The following is a 16,825-nucleotide window of genomic DNA, read 5'->3' as shown; positions in this document are numbered from 1 at the left end:
TATCAGTGGTTACCACTTTTACAGCAATCCCTTCATCCAACAGCTTATCCAGCCCTTTCTTGAAACCCATCGGCTCCATGGCGACTGAATTTTTGGCTTGGGTCACCTAGAGGGCACAAAGTTACAAATAAGTGTGGTCTGGCCTTCAGAGGAGGTGGTCACATTCCTTCCTCATCTTCCCTGCTTTGCTCTCTGTCTGTCTCGAGAGACTCTCTCCACCCTGCTCTCCAAACTGAAAAATCATGTCATAATGATGATCATGTCATCAGAGCCCAGTATGGACAAAGAGTGCTTTGAAAAATGGAAGGCTTCTCGCCCTAAACCTAAACAACCCCAATCTTATGTGCTTTCGGCCTCCCTAACCAGCACAGGTCTTGGCCAAGGCCGTTGCTGGAAAAACAACTCCCCCGGAGAACATGGGAGTGAGACACTCTTGCTTTCCTTCCCCCACCTCCCAAAGACACCGGCAAATTGTTGTCTCTTCCTGGGTCCTGATCAAGGTTGTCTCCTTTGTATGTCTTGTACATGTGAAGAAATTGACAAATAAAGCTACTACTACATAATGACATTTTAGACAATACATATTAGGATTTTGTTTCCAATATTTTTGTTCATTTATTTTTCTTTAGTTTTGTTTTGTTTACCTGAATTAAATCAAAACCAACAATCTGTTTGGTGGTGTCATCCATAAAAGAATAGGTTGTGTATTTAGATGAATGACCTGGGCTGTCGCTCCTCCCATCCCCGCAGATGTGCACTTCTTCTCCATCCAGAGTCTGGCAGATGAGTCTGGCTTTGATTGCACTTTCCTGTTTCTTGTAGGTTTCATCAATAGTTGGAATGAGATAACTTGACTGTATATTGTAATAAGTTGTTTTCTGAGGTAGCTGAAGATTCAATAGCCCAGCCCAGTCCACAATGTCTGTGTATGTTGCACCTGTAAAGAGTGTGGCTGCTGCTGTGAGGAGATTATTCTCAGGCATTCCTCGTGTATCGGGACAGGATTGCCATTCCCCAGTGTGTCCATTATTGCACTCCCATTTTATTGTTAGTTGGCTGCCAATTGTTTTTTTTGGTTTGGTTCAGATTGCACATTGAAGCTCCGCAACTTGGACATCTCTGAAATAGTTCCATCAGTTTGGACTTGTTTACGATCCACTTTCTCTCATGCCAACCTCCTGGCTGTCCAGAAAGCCTCATTGAGCTTCCTGTGGTAAAGGAGGAGGGGGTCGAGTAGGAGACAAAACTTGTGTCTGCTGGATCAGCAGCTGGCTCTGAGGTCATGCTGATGTCGAAGGCAGATGTTGCGCTGATATCCATCTCCGCCTGTGCTGTGTCATGTGGCTCCTGTTGTTGACAAATCAACATATTCCATCAAATTTTCAGTATAACATTAGAATTTGTATTTTATAATCAATCTTGATGGGCAAGCAATTTTGTCACTGCATTTGACCCAATCGTGAATTAGTGAAACACACAGTGAGGGTGAAGAACACAATAACCCTGTAGCCTGCTACAGCGGTGGCCGGGGAGCAGTGAGGGGTTGGGTGCCTTGTTCAAGGCCACTTCAGCTGTGGTCCACTGGTTAGGGACCAGCAACCCTTTGGGTCTAAGTTTGAACCAGTAGGCCACGGCTTCCCCCACACATGTTAGTCACCTCACAAAAAACTGTAACTTACACAATCTTCTAACAGCTCTATAACTACATTTGTGCTTTACTGTAATTGTAATCTAGACATAATGGATCCAAGATACTGGACATCCAAGTTTGCCACTCACATCAAATGTTAGACCTCTTCTTGGACTGCACACAGTAGTCAGTGTGGACAAAGATGCTGTGCCCTACAAAAGGAATAGATGCATGTAATAACGACTTTCTGGTGACATGGCACAGTACCTGTAAAAACAGCATGAGAAAAGGTTCTTTAGCCTACCAGTTGTGTCCATGTGGGTGCAAGGCCAGACAGTGACTTGGTGCATGTTGCCTGTGCACAAGTTGTTTGCAGAAAAGGTAATGGAGCTTTGAAGTCTGGAGTTCTGGATTTCTGAGGAGTAGACTGAGGTACACCCGCAAAAAGAGTGAAGGAATCCTCCACTTCTGGTGTGTCTTGTACATCTTCCTGTACATCACTGAGCTCACCCTGATAAATGGTTGATATAATGCAACTAAAATGATTACTCCATGAAGACACAACCTTTTGAATAAAGTACAGGAAAAGTACAGGAAGGCAGTGTACTGTTGGATAGCTGCCATTCATTACAGCAAGTGTAAAGAAGTATCACAGGTTAGGCTAATTAGTATTGTTTGTGATGTTAGCCTAAACAAAGATCAAACACTCATTTTGACATGGGAAGAATGGACACTACAAATTAGCCACTGTATTAGCTAGGTTGGTTGGGGACTGATTTGAGGATTTTGCCTACAGTCTTGAGAGTTGGTATCAATGCCCATGTACTAACGTTATGTCAGTTGGGTAAAAATCTTTGGTTGGATGGTCTATTACATAAACTTTACATGAACAGTGACTTCTTTGCAACCTTCTTATCAAACTTTGCAGTACACGCGAGTCAACAGAGCGATTGTATGCTGTAACCAAGCCCCACAATTATTTCATGCCACAGGTAATGGTAAAAGGTAAACTCGTCGTATTGTCAATAGGGTGAAACGGTGATGAAGTTATACAATAAAACTGGAAGCGACAATGTGAGTCGGACTAACGGGAAGTTTCAGTTATAACGTTAGCAATGTATAACCCAAGGAAGGAGGGATAGAAATTATACTTACAGGCATGGATGATGAACTCTGTTCTGCCTCTGTACTGAAAATGGATGGAACGGCCGTATCCTTCAGATGTAGCAACACCTTTCTCGTAGCATACTGCATTTTTTCTTCGTAGTCCTCTGGTTTGAAATGCTCATCGCAAACACGATATTGATTGATTTTATCCACTGGTGTTGTTGCAGGAATGCCGAGGGCTGCAAGCCAAAGATTTCTTCATTCCACTGGTTTTGGAATTCTGTGAAACATTATGTTCGTGTACATCCTCTGCTTGTTATTGCAGCCCTTCACACAGCAAATAACCATTTTTCCTCAGTAGATGTAAAACTAACTTCCAACTACTTACATAACAACCTTACTACAACTTCTTCTCTTCTCCTCTTACCGCAACTACATGCTGGTAACACTGGTGTATTGACGGAAGTTGTGGTGCTGCGTGGTGTCTTTGCGCCTGCAGCGGTGCTTTGCCTGTGCTGTGGCCGAAAATAGTTCCAGATATAAATTGGTCTAGTAAATCCCTTCGTGTTAATTTGCATTGATATGTGTACTCGATGTGAATGTACAGGTCATGAGAAATAATTATAAAAAATCTTGAGTAATTTGATTCACTTTTGCAACGACAATGCTAGCTGGACACGCCGGATTACAGTGACTACGCTAAGCTAAAGCTAACCGGGGCATTTCTAGATCAGGACAATGGCTGGGTCAGCTACAAAACGCTTTGGCTCACTCATCCAACTCTAGGGACTGCAGGGACTGACTCAATTTCACCTGGGGGTGGCATACTCCTTTAAATGCATTTGGGAATGCTAGTGTACACAGTCAAAATGTTCACGTTTCCAAAAAAATTCACATTGCTAATCTGGGCACTCCACAAGTAGCAGCACCTAGCCACCCAAGGACTGAATTAGGTTCGTTCGAGAATGGAAATTTTCTGTTCCCTGTGAACTTTGGGATGTCTTGCCATATCTACACCCTAAAATTAAGATGACAGCACACTGTATGCATACAATCCAATCCATGCATACAATGCACTCGTCCAGTTTGTGCATGACAAAAGCCCCTTCATTTTATAAATAGTGTTGAAAACAATGAAAAAGTGGTAGTAAGTTGCCTTTTATGAGTTATACAGAGACAACTGTTGGTTTGTATCCTTGAATCATGCTGTTGAACAAAAAATAGGGGACAAATGCCCTGTTGTTCATTTTGTAAGCAAAAAATATGAATAAGTTCTCAACAGCTGCAATTCCAAGAGGAGATGTCTGATCCAATTCAGAGAACAAATTTTCTCATCTCATCATCTCTAGCCGCTTTATCCTTCCACAGGGTTGCAGGCAAGCTGGAGCCCATCCCAGCTGACTACGGGCGAAAGGCAGGGTACACCCTGGACAAGTCACCAGGTCATCACAGGGCTGACACATAGACAACCATTCACACCTACGGTCAATTTAGAGTCACCAGTTAACCTAACCTGCATGTCTTTGGACTGTGGGGGAAACCGGAGCACCTGGAGGAAACCCACGCAGACACGGGGAGAACATGCAAACTCCACACAGAAAGGCCCTCGCCGGCCCCGGGGCTCGAACCCAGGACCTTCTTGCTGTGAGGCGACAGCGCTAACCACTACACCACCTTGCCGCCCGACAAATTTTCTCATTTCAGCATTTCTTTAAGCTGAATGAATAATGTTATTTGATTGTTTTACTGAATTCTTCAGTCAAGAGCTTAGGTTACTTGGTGCTGATTAATTTTCTATAACAGCAGCTCTGACAGCTGCAAGGCAAGTCACAGGTTTCTGTACAACCCTGGTACCAAAAAGCTTGGGACGCTGTGTAAAATGTTCATAAAAACATGATGCAAAATTTTGCAAATCACAGAAACAATATAATCCATTGAAAATAGTACAAAGACAACATGTCAAGTATTGAAATTGTATTATTGTATTTTTTTAAAAATCATGATCATTTTGAATGGAAAGTCAACAATGCAATTCAAACAAAGTTGAGATTGTGTAAAAAAAGAATGGAAAAATTGTGTAATGCTGAAAAAAACTGCTGGCACATCTCACAACTAATTAGGTTAACTGGAATCAGGTCAGTAACATGAGTGGGTATAGATAGTTTTCACATGATGTCACAGAGTCGGGGATTCCCTAGTGGCGGCCATCTTGCGAAACTAGCTTACCGTACGGGTCACTGAGCACACATTGTAATGCGCGAGTTACATTTATTTATATATTATTTACATTTATAGTTACATTATTACTATTTAAAGCTAGCAATGGTGCACACCTGTTGTATTCACGGCTGTCGTAATAGGTCAGATGATGACGTCAAGCGGAGCTTTTATGGAATTCCCACTGTACGGGAGCATGAAGGCGAGCAAACAAAGAAACTCAGCATACAAAGGAGAAATCTATGGCTTGCGAGAATCAACCACAAGGATTATCAGCCTTCCAAACACAGCAAAGTCTGCTCCGATCATTTTATAAGTGGTAAGTTGTTTAAATAAACAATCAATTGTGTTTAAGTTTGTTTTTGGAAACCAAAACATCGTGTAAACATTCTCTGGAGAATGCCTAACTGGAACCGCTGAGTGTACTGTAATACCACTAATGGATGTAAAATTTGTCTTAAATCAACTTGATATTATACACACACATATTTATATGCAGTGTTGAGAGCTCTAAAATTCCAATGTTTACATACCTTGGCTGTAATTAGGACACGACTGTCACTTGTTTTTATATGGTGGACTTCACGGACCCAGCCACAGACAAAATAATTGTATGACTCCAGTGACTTGTATGCTTTGATGTCGTCAAGTGTGTAGGCACTTTTACTATTCACGAAATAGTTCACAATATCAGGGTACGATATGGATGGCAGCCCTGCATAGTCACTTGAAAATGCTTCTTTGTCCACTTCGTAGGGGTCAATTCCCCCAATCAAGGCCAGTTTGGCTGCATACCGTTGTCGTGAGATGTCGTCCAATGTATCTATATACTTCCATTTGCTTGATTTTGCCGACATTGATCTTTATTTTAGAAAACTGACTATATAACTTCATAAATTCGTCTGAGATAACGTAGCCGGTAATGGCAATGGTCCGTTTTGTTTGCTCCCCAAGATGGCGGCTGGGGGGGCGTTCCCCGGAATGCCGTGATGTCAGTGAAAACTATCTATTAAAAGAGCATACCAGAAAGGTGGAGTCTCTCAGAAGTAAAGATGGGGAGGGGTTCACCAGTCTGTGAAAGACAAATAGTGCTACAATAACTTTCAACATAAAATTGCAAAGAATTTAGGGATCACATCATTTACTGGACATAATGTCATGAAAAGATTCAGAGAATCCAAAGTAATCTCTGTATGCACGGGACAAGGACAAAAACTAATCATGGATGCTCCATGATCCTTGAGCCCTCAGGTGGCACTGCATTAAAAACAGACGAGATTCTGTCATGAAAATCACTACATGGGCTCAGGAACACGTCTGAAAACCACTGTCTGTGAACATAGTTCATCAATGCATCCATGAATGGAAGTTAAAACCATATATAAACAATATTCAGACCCACCACCACCTTCTCTGTACCCGAGCTCATTTACAGTAGACTGAGGCGAAGTGGAAAACTGTCCTGTGGTCTTTTTTAAGTTCATTTCTTAGACAAGGATTTTAAGATTGTTACCTTGTTGACAGTTTCAGCGTGAAACTTCCACCTTCCTCAGAATTGTCACCAGATGTCAGGTGGTGACGTGCCTTATCAGCTGATGTTACATTACAGAGGCGTGAACATCCTGTCCGATTTGACAGGTAGTTCACGCCTCCTGCTGTCAGGTCGCTCCCCCAGGACGGCGCTCCAGGTGTGCGACAGCGCATACACTCCCTCATCCCGGTTTATCGTCCTTTGTGCCCACTTGCGTATCTCCACTGCCTCTAAAATCCAACGCTGGTATCTATTTTCTTCAGCGCGAATGACTCTGGCCTCTTCCCAATTCATTATGTGATTTTGTCGTTTGCAGTGGTCTGAAATGGCTGATTTTAGGTTTTCTTGGTGTGCTTTTTCTTTTTCAGATCTTGTGTGTCTTTTTGTTGTTTCATTCTCACATTCTATTTGGTGTTCTTTCCTTCGTGTATGGAAGCATCTGCCCGTTTCACCAATATAGACTTTGTTACATGAACGGCAAGGGATTTCATAGATGACATTGCATTTGTTGTCCGGTTGTATTTTGTCTTTGGGGTGAACTAACAACTGTCGGAGGTTCTTGTATGGTTTGACCGGGGTGTTGATATGATATTTCCTCATGGATCGTTGGATGCATTCTGTGACTCCTTTTATGTATGGTAGTGTGACAAAGCCCCTGTTTGTTTTTTCGGTGTTTTTTCTTGTTTTTGTTTGTTTTGTTATGTCCTGTGCTGTAAGTTTTGTGCATTTTTTTCAGAGTTCTGTCTGCTTTTAACCGGTTTTCTACTATGTTGAGTGTGTTTGTGACCGGTGTTTTTGTAAAGAGGGATATGACATCATGTGATATGAAGATTTCATCCTTTTTTATCTTGATTTCCGTTAATTCTTTCGCCAGTTGTTTTGAGTTTTTGCAGTGGTATTCCGTAAGTCCAAGGAGTGGTTTGATTAAGTCTGCAAGTGTCTTGGAAAGGTTGTAGGTAACTGATCCTATGCTGTCTACAATAGGTCTTAGTGGTGCTCCGGGTTTATGAATTTTCGGTGTGCCGTATATCCGGGGGGTGATGTTTGCTGTGGGGATAAGGTGGTTGTATGTTTGTTTATTGATTTTGTTGTCATCCAGTAATGGTTTAAGTAATAGCTTCAGTCTTTTTTTCTTTTCCTCCATCGGGTCTTTTTTGAGTACTTCATATGTGTTTGGGTCCATGAGCATTTCATTCATTTGTTTTTCGTATTGAGTAGTGTCCAGGATAACCATAGTCCTCCCTTTGTCAGCCAGTAGTATTGTTATTTTGTTGTTCTTTGCAAGTGTCCTGATGGCTTCCATTTCCTGTTTAGTTGTATTTCTGGATGACAGTTTAGCTGAGGTGAGGATACCTGCTACTTCGTTCCTTAATGCGGCCTTCTGTCCTTGGTCCTGTATCATGTTGCATGCTAGTTCCGTAGCCAATATGAATTCTTCGTGTGGGATTCTATTTGGTGTAATGGCATAATTAAGGCCCCGTGAGAGTATAGTGTGTTCTGCTGTTGTTAGTGTGTGTTTAGACAGGTTGCAAATCCATTTTTCGTTTATTTGCTTGTCCTTGCATTTGTTTTGTGTCTTTTTCCTGATAAGCCTATTCAGTTTTTTAATGTGACGTGTTTTTGTTTTTGAGAACTCTTGTTCTTGTATTGTATTCAGATGCTCTTCCATATTTTTTTCCATGTCACTGCTGAGTTTGAACCGGCGTTTGAAATCTTGTGTTCGTTGTGCTATTTCTGTGTTTAAATTGTTGATTTTGTTTGTCGTGCATCTGATTCTTTCTCTTACCAGAGTCATTCGTGCTTTTTCGATAGTCCTTTCCGCGTTTCTTGTTGGAATTGGATTTTTGATGTAGAGGCTTGCTGGAATGATGCCCTCGTCCTGGCAGCGGAGATTGAAGCGGAGATGGTTTATTTGTCGCGCCAGTTTTTTCCATAGTTTTTCCAGGTAGCGTAACTCTACAATGAAATAACCAAAACAGGCCACACACAACAACTCACGGATCACCTAAACTCCATAGACAAGACAGGCAACATAAAATTCACACACGAAGAGGAAATGGACAAGACAATAGCTTTTTTGGACCTAAAAATACACCACACAGAAGAAGGGAACATTAGAATTACAACATACAGAAAACCTACACACACCGACCAATATCTTCTCTGGACATCTGAACATCCCATTGCACACAAAATGTCAGTAACCAGAACACTATACGACCGAACACAGAACATCACAGAGGAGAAAGACAGACAGGAGGAGGACCAACACATTCAACAGGCATTAAAAAACTGCCAATATCCACCGTGGGCAATCCGAAAAGGGAAACTACAGACACAAACAAAGGAAAAAAACAAACAAACAAGAAAAAACACCGAAAAAACAAACCGGGGTTTTGTCACACTACCATACATAAAAGGAGTCACAGAATGCATCCAACGATCCATGAGGAAATATCATATCAACACCCCGGTCAAACCATACAAGAACCTCCGACAGTTGTTAGTTCACCCCAAAGACAAAATACAACCGGACAACAAATGCAATGTCATCTATGAAATCCCTTGCCGTTCATGTAACAAAGTCTATATTGGTGAAACGGGCAGATGCTTCCATACACGAAGGAAAGAACACCAAATAGAATGTGAGAATGAAACAACAAAAAGACACACAAGATCTGAAAAAGAAAAAGCACACCAAGAAAACCTAAAATCAGCCATTTCAGACCACTGCAAACGACAAAATCACATAATGAATTGGGAAGAGGCCAGAGTCATTCGCGCTGAAGAAAATAGATACCAGCGTTGGATTTTAGAGGCAGTGGAGATACGCAAGTGGGCACAAAGGACGATAAACCGGGATGAGGGAGCGTATGCGCTGTCGCACACCTGGAGCGCCGTCCTGGGGGAGCGACCTGACAGCAGGAGGCGTGAACTACCTGTCAAATCGGACAGGACGTTCACGCCTCCATAATGTAACATCAGCTGATAAGGCACGTCACCACCTGACATCTGGTGACAATTCTGAGGAAGGCGGAAGTTTCACACTGAAACTGTCAACAAGGTAACGATCTTAAAATCCTTGTCTAATGCCACTTTTCCACTACAAACGCGGCTGAGCCGTGCCGTGCCGAGTCGAGCTGAGTCGAGCTGAGCGGGGCTGTTGGAGTTGCATTTCGACTACAACCGCGCTGAACCGTGCTGGCTGGAAGTGGGTGGACACATTGGGTGGAGTTAGCGAAAGTGGGTGGACGTCATGTGATGTCGTTAAGCAGCGCAAACAGTGACATCAGTGACAGTGGCGGAACAAGTCAGAGCCGGGCCAGGGGCGGGGCAAATGACCGGGCCCTTTATTAAAGCTTATCATAACATCATTTTAGGCTACAAAATGTCCGCAACTGCGGTGTTTACCAATTTCAACACTACCGGGTGCAACTATGTTATTTAGTACATCAAGTCCTTCAAACGAACATATAACTCAGAAACAAAAAACATTAGGATACTGTACATGGCTCATAATAAAACATCAATAGCCTATACTGCGCACATTATTTGAAGGTCATACGAATGAGCGCTCAGAGTGGTGACAGGAAGAGTCAGAAATAAAAGGAGGGCGGTGCAAACCTCACTGAATGCACTGTGTTTACCAATTTCAACACTACGGGGTGCAACTATGTTATTTTGTACATTAAGTCCTTCAAACGAACATGTAACTCAGAAACAAAAAAACATTCGGCGACATACTGTACATGGCTCATAATAAAACATCAATAGCCTACTGCGCGCATTATTTGAAGGGCATACGGCGAGCCTTGCGCTCCGCGAACTCGTCCACGATGCTCTGTATGTCACTGATTCAGTGAGCTTTTAAGCGGTAGTCTCACGACCCGGAGAGTAAACAATAAACATGGAGGACATGGAGTCGTTAGTGTTGCTGGTCTTGGTGCTGTGGCTTGACAATGCCAACAGATACTGGCAAGAGCGTGTAGATGAGGCGAGGCGCATAAGGCTTCAGAAATTCTCGTAATTCGTAATTCTTCTTCTTCCGGGTTTGCGGTGTTTACAGATCCCAGCGCGCTCGCGGGGCGTGTGTGGGCATGTGAGGACACGCCTCCTCACCAATCAGTGCACAGGGGAGTGTCTGCTCACGCCCCCAGCCTCAGTCAGCACGGTTTGGCTCGCTTCAGCCCCACTCCAAAACGGTGCGAGTTTTAGGGGCTAAGCAGGGCTGAAACGAGCTGAGTCGTGCTGGTTTTTGGTAGTCGAAACGCGAGCCGTGTCGGGCTGAAGTGAGCTGAAGCGAGCTGAAGTGAGCTGAAAAAGGGTAGTGGAAAAGGGCCATAAGAAATGAACTTAAAAATATTTAAATAGTCAGACATAATGAACTTCCACTATATATGTCCTGTGGTCTGATGAATCAAAATGCAAAATTCTTTTTGGAAATCCCAGATGCTGCATACTCCAGGCTAAAGATGAGATGGACCATCTATCCAGTTTGTAATTAGCACAAAGTTCAATAGGCAGCATCTGTGATGGTATGGGGGGGCATTCATGCACATGGCATAGGTAGCTTGCACATCTGGGAAGGCACCATTAACGCTGAATGACATATACAGGTTTTAGGGCAACACACTGCCAATTAGAGCCCTGCACTCCCGCAGGAGTCCCGCGGGACTCGCGGGACCCGCCGCAAAGCAGTGCAGCGCGGGACAAATTTTGAAAGCTCATTGCGGGCGCGGGCGGGACCGGAAGTGCACATATGCACGCGCGGCCAGGAGCGGGAGTGCACATATGCGGCGCGGGCGGGACCGGAAGTGCACATATGCACGCGCGGCCGGGAGCGGGAGTGCACATATGCACGCGCGGCCGGGAGCGGGAGTGCACATATGCACGCGCGGCCGGGAGCGGGAGTGCACATATGCACGCGCGGCCGGGAGCCGACATATGCGGAGCGGACATATGCATGCGCGGCCGGGAGCGGTGATAAGCTGCAGTCCCGCTAACTAAAAATGCATTTGAAATAAAATGTATAAATTATTAATTTATGTCTATTATCTATAATTTGTGCTGGATATTTTATTTGGCATTAATAAAAACATTTTAAGATACCTAAATTTGCAGAGAGAGTCAGATTGAGTGAAGAATTGCATCTTAAATTTGCTATTGATCACCCTAATGGGAAATTCTTTAATCACTCTAATGACTCACAGTTCATATCCAACTAGCAAGAGAACCATGAGTGAAATAATTTACGACTTTCGTTAGTCTACAACTTTAGTCAGAGAGACATGTTACACAGTGACGGTAGGCTTGACTCAATGCTATCCCAGAAATCCTTCCTGTAATATGCAAATTTGGCTGTCCAATCAGAGGCGGCCAAATTTGCATATTACAGGAAGGATTTCTGGGATAGCATTGAGTCAAGCCTACCGTCACTGTGTAACATGTCTCTCTGACTAAAGTTGTAGACTAACTCAAGCAATAAATCAATTCACTTCTTTTACTAATTCTGCTTTGCATTAAAAAAAAAAAAGAAATGCCGTTGCTACAAAGCAAGCCCATTCACTTTTTTTATGCTAATCAGAGAATTATAATAGCATTTCATGTGGTAAAAATGTGTGATTCATGATTAAATATTTTAGTTGTTTGACAGCACTTATTATTGTTATTAGAAACAGTACATGCTGAATTCCAGAACAAGGTAAATAATAACAACATGAGCTATAGATATTTATGCTGAAATCCACTCAAAGTAGGGAGCGAGGCACCATCACACTGTGTCAAGACAAGAACTTTCCTGAGAAATAACGCGAGCGTCTGCATCATGCGGGATTTGCGGGATTTGCGGGCGGGAGCAGGACAAAATATGGCAGGCGTGGGCGGGAGCGGGACTGAAAATCATAATTCTTTGCGGGCGCGGGCGGGAGTGGGACTGCACAATGCGGGCGCGAGCGGGAGCGGGACTGAAAAATCCGACCCGCGCAGACCTCTACTGCCAATGTCCTGTTCAGGGAAGGTCTTACTTATTTTAGCAAGACAATGTCAAACTGCATTCTGCACACATTACAACTATATGGCGCCATAATAAAAGAGTCGGGGTGCTAAACTGGCCTGCCTGCAGTCCAGACCTGTCTCCCAATGAAAACACTTGGTGCATTATGAAATGCAAAATACGATAAAGGAGACTCCAAGTTCTTGAGCAACTGAAATCCTATAATCAGGCAAGAATGGGCCAACAATTCTCTTTCAAAACTACAGCACTTGGTCTCCTCAGTTCTCAAACATTTACAGAGTGTTTTTCAAAGTAGAAGTGATGCAGCACAGTGCTGCATCACCTCTACTTTTAAAAACACTCTGTAAATGTTTGAGAACATTTACAGAGTGCCCCTGTCCCAACTTTTTGAAATGTGTTCCTTTCATTGAATTTCAAATTAGCATATATTTTTCAAACAACAATAAAATTTCTCAGTTTCAACATTTGATATGTTGTCTTTGGACTGTTTTCAATGAAAGAGAGGGTTTCCATAATTTACAAACCAACACATTCTATTTTTATTTACATTTTACACAGCATCCTCACCAGAATTATTATAGTTTTGAAATTTTCATTCTTTTTTGTTTTTTAATTGTTAAGGTTATTTTTTTAATTTCAGTTGAGTTTCTCATTCATTTTACAAGTGTATCAGTAGGTTTAGCTTCATTTTACGGAATTTAGGTTTAGTTTTTAATTAGCTTTAGTTTTTCAGGTACAGTCACAGATATCCCATAATAACTAGATAAGCCACAAGCTATTTACTGTTTAGCTGCTACTTACATTGTGTTCTCGACTACATCAATGAAAATAGGAATGAAATGAAAGTAGGTGTTTTAACACTGAAATAATGCTTAGCAGTAATGAAAAATATGTGACAAAGAGAGTTTGTGATCACACTCAACATGTCAAACGGGAGTGTCGATGAGCATATACTATATATATATATATATATATATATATATATATATATATATATATATATAAATAATTTTTTAGAGACAACATGAAAGAAATCCATGTTTGTCCAACTCAATGAAACTGGATATCATGACAGGTCAGACTGTCGTGTGTTTTACTGTCGGTCTTTCTGATCCATAATTCTCCTTTGTTCCTCACAAATCTAAGCTTTATTTATATTTTTATATGTCACTACTTATTGCTCAATTTAAAATAATTATAAATAAATGGTGTTTGCATTTCGCAGTAATAGACCCAAACTGGTCTTGGCCATCATGTGGGTGCCCATGAAAGAAAGAAATGATAAAGGTATAATTTGTTCAAAGATTCCACGTATGACACATAGACATAGAAAAGTTTGAGATTGGTATTGAAAGGATGACTAACAGTGAATTTGCGGACATTTTGCTGCAAAGAGAGCTAGCATGTAGTGATCATCTGCTTTCAAAACAAAACAATACAACAACAACAACAAATTGGATTTTGGGAAGAGTGAGCTGGCCCCTTTAATCATTTCCTTTAAACAGATCAATAAAATTAAGTAGAGTCTGCTTCTTTCAGCTGCTCCCATTAGGGGTCACCCCAGCAGATCAGTTTAGGAGCCTCATATTTCATTCAGCATAGCTTCCCCCCCAACACCAGATGCAAACCTCCTCACTATAGAGAGCGTGCATGTGACGTCATGAGGTCACGTGATATTTGTTATCCGTTATTTTGGACGGCAAGGTCGCGCATAGAACTTAGACGAACCCATTCTAATTATCAAGTGTGTGGGAGTAGATCTTTCGAGAATGGTTATATCTTGTTCAGCATTTGGTTGTACCAATAGACAGGGCCAAAAGGAGGGCCTGTCATTTTATAGATTCCCCACAGACGAGGAGAGATGCGCAAAATGGGTGTCCGCTGTGCGAAGAGAAAACTGGTACCCCAGCTCTACCAGCCAAATTTGTAGTGAACACTTCATATCAGGTAGGTGTAATCTTCCAATTCAATACTCCTAGTACATCTGTTAAGTTGATTTTTGGATTGAATGATAGCTGCATACTTAGAAACTAGACAGTCTCTAACTTTTAAAATGGCTATGCCTAGCCCTACTACCCTGGCCTAGTCTATGACAATGTTTTATCTTTTTCACTCATATATGCCTTTGAAAGGCCAATCCATAGTAGGGATGGTGAAAAATAAAAAAAATCTTGACCGACCACCGAGCCTCATTAGCCGGTTAAAGTTGGTTAACCTATGAGTTTAAACAGGGATGCAAATGGCGGATGCACCTTTTTCATGGCTGGATCATGCAGACCCGATTTTTTTTTTTGGGGGGGGGGCGTTGGAGTGTCTGAATAATTTCATCAGAGTAAATTCTGTATTAAAATTACTAAATAAGCAAATGCTGTTACAGTCCATGAAAAATAGGAAGTATGAGAAGAAAACAGTAAATCAGAAAGCTGCCCATGTTTTCGCGGAAGCTGCGCAAATGTGCGCAGCTTTTTGATTTACTGTTTTTCAGACAAAAACATACATATTTACAACCCTGTCATTATCTGGAACTGAGTTTAAATTTCAAACATTCTTAAGATAAAACGTCCTGCATAGTCTCTTTATGATAAACGTCTTAATGCCACTTACCCGTGAGGTTATCAAGTAGACATTCTTCTTCGGTACCTTCCAGAGGTATAGTTGAGATACCCATCCCGCAACAAAATATTTATAAGCTTCCAGGCTCTTGTAAGCTTTGAGGGCTTTGCCAGTGTAACACGATTCACGATTAACGAGAAAATTGTAAATGTCGTGGTAGGCCAGATCGGGCAAATCGCCGGCACCGCAGCTCCGAAGTTCCCTGAACAAGGATTGTGGCAAGTTGTACGGATCTGCAATCCCCAACCTGGAACACTTTTCCATGTAAAGCTGCCTCACATCACCTTCAAGATGCTGAACAAACTTAGACAAGTAATCACGCGATGTAGATGGGGTATTTTCTGAATTTTCTTGGGGATTACTGCCTGGATCCATTACGCTCACGCAAGGTAAACTATCCTGATGCCGTCCAATGTGGCAGAGTGGGCAGAGTACACATGTGAGGGTCACATGACTGCACATTCTCTATACCCAGGGTTGGGACTAGCACTAAATATGCACTGGCTTATGCAACCCCAGCGGCTGATTATTATTTTTTTACCTCATCTGCATGTCTTTGAACTGTGGAAGGAAACTGGAGTGCCCAGAGGAATTCCACACAGACAACATGCAAACTTCACCCAGAAAGTCCCCCGCTAGCCATGAAGTTCGAACCTGGAACCATTTTGTTGTGTGGCAACAGTGCTAACTACTACACCACCACACAACTCTCAAAGCTGCTTATATCATAGTGCTGCTCAGAATGTACTACTTCATTTTTGATAGTAACAGCTCTGACAGTATTTCCAGCTGCAAAGCCAAAAGTACTGGAACAGCAAGGCCAATTCTGTTGCTTTTTTGCCACACACTGAAGACATTTGTGTTTGAGGTCAAAAGATGAAGATATGATAGGTCAAAATTTCAGCTTTTATTTCCTGATATTTACATCTAGATGTGTTAACAGAATGGTGTTGGCTTTTTGCACAGTCAAATGCAGGGACTTTCAGGTGGATGATGACTATCCAGGACTTTGATAAGCTCCTGCAAAACATGAGATTGCTCTGCTAACAATTCTTTCACTGAATTCCCCTTTATAACTTAACAAGCTGGCATAATAGGGGACATCATGGCCGAATGGTGAGAGAGGCAACTTTGGAACAAAAAGGTTGTTGGTTTGGGGTCGCTGTATCAGCAGGAATGGCTGAAGTACCCTTAAGCAAGGCACCAAACCCCCAGCTGCTTTCCTGGATCTGTTATATGCCACCCTGGATAAAAGTGGCTCTTTCATGTAATATGTTTTCAAAATTTGTCCATTGGGATTGTTGAAAATAAAATACCTCAAAATACTGCTGGAAAAGTTTTCAGAACACAGGTTTCAGTGGGCTGGCTGAATCATGTCCTAGATTGGGAATGTTTGAACCATAGACTATTTTGTTGAAGTATTGCACTTGCATTCTTTTCAAAGAAGAACACTTTTGACCATGCCATCAAAATCTAACCAATTTTCTAACCTTTCCTCAAAACAGACTCTCTGTACTTGAGCATGTCACAGCGAAAGAATGATTTGAAGCAGTGGCTGGATCAGAGAAGGTGAATGCCTTCTATCGGGTTTTCAGCTAAGTTTTGACTTTTCCATCCAAGAAGGCAATGGATGAGAAGTCTAATGCTCTCCCAACTGAACTATTTAGACGCTAAACTTTACTTTAAAAAAAAAGAAAAAAAACACCATTGAAGA

At 42.1% G+C, this 16,825-nt stretch overlaps 1 pseudogene; it reads left to right on the top strand.

Annotated features, from left to right (window-relative positions):
* Positions 1 to 16,825, top strand: part of LOC132867727 (histone H2AX-like) — a 323,797-nt pseudogene that overhangs the window by 28,787 nt on the left and 278,185 nt on the right.

The sequence above is a fragment of the Neoarius graeffei genome, chromosome 19, assembly GCF_027579695.1.
Source record: "Neoarius graeffei isolate fNeoGra1 chromosome 19, fNeoGra1.pri, whole genome shotgun sequence".
NCBI classification, from domain to species: domain Eukaryota; kingdom Metazoa; phylum Chordata; class Actinopteri; order Siluriformes; family Ariidae; genus Neoarius; species Neoarius graeffei.
Note: the sequence above shows the minus strand (reverse complement) of the source record. Positions and strands in the feature narration are given on the sequence as shown.